General features: G+C 42.0%; 1 long non-coding RNA gene across 1 annotated transcript; it reads left to right on the top strand.

Annotated features, from left to right (window-relative positions):
• The first annotated feature begins 2,325 nt into the window (after positions 1–2,325).
• On the top strand, positions 2,326–2,886 carry LOC123130491 (uncharacterized). Its single transcript, XR_006463843.1, has 2 exons — positions 2,326–2,435; positions 2,576–2,886. It is a non-coding gene; the product is annotated as an uncharacterized lncRNA (long non-coding RNA).
• The last annotated feature ends 369 nt before the right edge of the window (positions 2,887–3,255 follow it).

The raw sequence follows: 3,255 nt of genomic DNA, 5'->3' as shown, positions 1-3,255 counted from the left end.
AGAGAGGAAAGGAGGCAAGGGCGCGACGGTGTTGCTCACCATCGTGACGGGGGCGGTCAGGGGAACCTCGGGAGGAGGGGCAGCGGCGGGGTTGGGAGGAGGGGCTAGCTCGGCGGCGTGATTGGGGGAGGGGATCGGGGCGAGGGAAGCGAGGGGTCGGGCCGAGATGAGGGGCAGACCTCCCGTGCGAGCCGTTCCGCGTGGTACCGCCGATTCGGAGGAATCACTTGGTTCGGCATATCGGGGGTATATTCCCTCGCGGGGAACCATTACTTTCCCTCTCGCTCGCGAACCAAACGCTGGAATCGGTGCCAGGTACGGGACCGACCCGTGACGTTCTACTTAATTCCACGAACTGAACACACCCTAAAGGTTGATTAGGGATCATGTGATTGATTTCTTTTTATAATGACATTACTAAGTTTAGCACATAAAAACTGAATTAAGTAGATCAGTGGGATAAAAATCAGTTTAAACAAATTGGTGGGAAATAAAAAATCGGTGGGGGAGGTCTAATCGGAATGGAGGTGACGCTACCAACTCATCCATGGCATATAGGTATGTGTCAATTTTGATAGTATGCTAAGCACAAAATAATAGGTTGGTTGTTGATGAAATGAAACAAGAAAAAAGAAACCAAAAGACAGAACATAGAAAAAACGAAAAATAAAAACATGTGCATGCATAAAAAATTTGATGTCTTGGTAAGATTTTATTTGATTCGAGTTGGCAACGCTACCAACCTCCCTTTCAGATTAGAGATTTTGGCATGTGATTCACTAATTAAGTGGGCATTTTCTCTATATCTCTAGTATTAAAGCGGAGTTAGTGTTTGTACATCACAAATTTGTTTCGTCTAATTGGTTTGGAATAATCTAAATCAAATCAGTGCTTTCCAATCAAATCTGATCAAAACCATGTGCTGAATTAATTTACCGACGGGAACTTCTCCTCCCACTGAACGCACAGAAGGCGGAAAAATGCAAGCACCAGTGTCAAGTCTAAAACGTGAACTCTGGTGGGATGACAATACCACTGTCTTTTTAATCATCTAAACACAAAAAAAGATATGCACATTTATTCTACAGACTACCCGATTTCAAGGCAAGGATATATGCACAAAAATGTGCAGTAACTTCATGGTATCCAAAACCAATCTAGTTTGGGGTCCTAACCATGGCCTCCAAATCTGGTTTGCTCACCGGGCGATGTGTCAAGGACATGATTCAACTGCGGTTTTTTCTTCCCAGAGTTTGTTTAGTGTGTTGGTGTGTGAGGTGGTGTGTTTGTTAGTCAGTTTCGGTCACTTTTCGAGACCGGTGGGGCTTCATGCCCATTTCATATTATTTTGCTCGCGTTGAATCGGCCATGCACCTCTTGGACTGTCCTTTTGCTTTGTATTACTTGGACTTCATCACCCCATCTAGAAAAAGGAGCACCTCAGTTCTGTTTGACATTCAGCTTGCAGCCTCTATTCTTCCACCAGAATTTCATATGGACACCATTGTCATAGGGTGCTGGAACATCTGGACCCAAAGGAATAACTAGATTTTCAAAGGCATCGCTCCAAGTATCAACCCTTTGGAAAGAACTCCACATACAAGACCTAGAGAAAGTGTGCATTAATCAAAGAGATTAGTCAAGAGGTCTTCAAGACCTGGATTGTGAATAACCTCTGATTTTTTACCATGTTACCTAGAACCGGTGCTGGTTAATTTGTATTCTCTTTCTTTGGCTTTTTGCCTTTGTTTTTGAACATAAAATTTAATATATTTTACCGTAGAACAATTGTTCTACGGCGAGCCTCCAAAAAAAGAACTCCTATTTTCTATATGAATAGGTAGTGGTAGTGTTGGGTTTTCCAAAAAAAAAATCACCAAATATTTCTATGGAGTTTTGACTACAAATTCCTTTTGTGTTAGGATATAGAGAAGATTATGAACAAAGATTACAGATAAAGTACGATATTTGCGATTTGCATTTTTCATCTCGATTTGGTGCCTGAACCAACAAAACTTTAAAGTGTTCACCTTGGAGCTCCCTACTGAAACTTCGCCTTAGAGATTCACGGAACACAACTTCGAAAGTACAGTATAAAGACCTCCAATGAACTTTACTCATGGATATTTACTGTCCAGCGCAGAGATGTCGCCAGGAAAAGATATGCACATTTATTTCACACAGTACCAGATCTAGTAGCAAGGATATATGCAGATTAATGTTCATTAACTTCATTGTATCAAAAAACCAACATGTGTATCCATTTCAGAAGCAATCTATGAATTAAATGCTACACACTCCTCGTACATACAAAGTTAGAACCCCAAGCTATATAAATGGACACTGAGCCCTCCCCCCTCTCATCACATCTCGATCCAACGCCATGGAGGCCAAGGTCGCAGCAATAGCTTTGGTCTTGCTCTTTCTTACCTTGGGTGAGTCCATTCAACAAGATATCTTCTCTACTCTTTAGCACCTCTGTTGTACTACTTCAAAAATATGTAGCCGTGGGCAAGAATATTGTGTTAGTTAAACTGACAAGTTTCATGCGGTTGTTGATTGATTGATTGAGTAGGTGGAGAGGCCGAGTTGTGCAAGCAGCGTAGCCGAACTTTCAAAGGGCGGTGCACCCACAACGACAATTGTTTTGCCATCTGCCTCACTGAGAACTTCACCGGAGGGTATTGCCACGGCGTTGTAGAACGTCACTGCATGTGTACTAAGAAGTGTGGCGAGCCGCCGGAAGAGCCAGAGGAGCCGCCGCTACCGGAAATGATGATCTGACTGAAGTGTGCCTGAGATTTGAGTTGATGACAATGAAATTATCTCTCTACCAAAACCTGGTCAGAGAGTGAGAAATGAAATAAAGTAAACCATATTATATGATACCAATATACCATTGCAGTAGCACAAACTAAACCTTTTACAGCTGAAAAGACAAACCATATGCCGACAAAAAAATTTAACTATCCCTGTGTTGTTGCTGTTGTTTTTCTTATAAGCGAGAAAGAACTTTGACCTTTGCATTGAGTAATGCACACATCCATGCATTAATTATTGTAACATTTACATGATTCGCTACAAAATGTAGTTCAAACAAAATGCCCCAACTGGCAGGCAAAATGGAAACTTTCTTCTACGGCATTTGTTTGGTGTGTTGGTGTGTCCGGTGGTCCACTTGTTCATCGCTTTCGTGCCCATTCTACATGATTTTGGTCCATGATTCCCTAATTAACTACATAACTCCTTTTTTTT

This window comes from Triticum aestivum, chromosome 6A (assembly GCF_018294505.1).
Source record: "Triticum aestivum cultivar Chinese Spring chromosome 6A, IWGSC CS RefSeq v2.1, whole genome shotgun sequence".
Lineage (NCBI taxonomy): Eukaryota > Viridiplantae > Streptophyta > Magnoliopsida > Poales > Poaceae > Triticum > Triticum aestivum.
The sequence above is the reverse complement of the archived record's forward strand: the minus strand, read 5'-3'. Positions and strand labels throughout refer to the sequence as shown.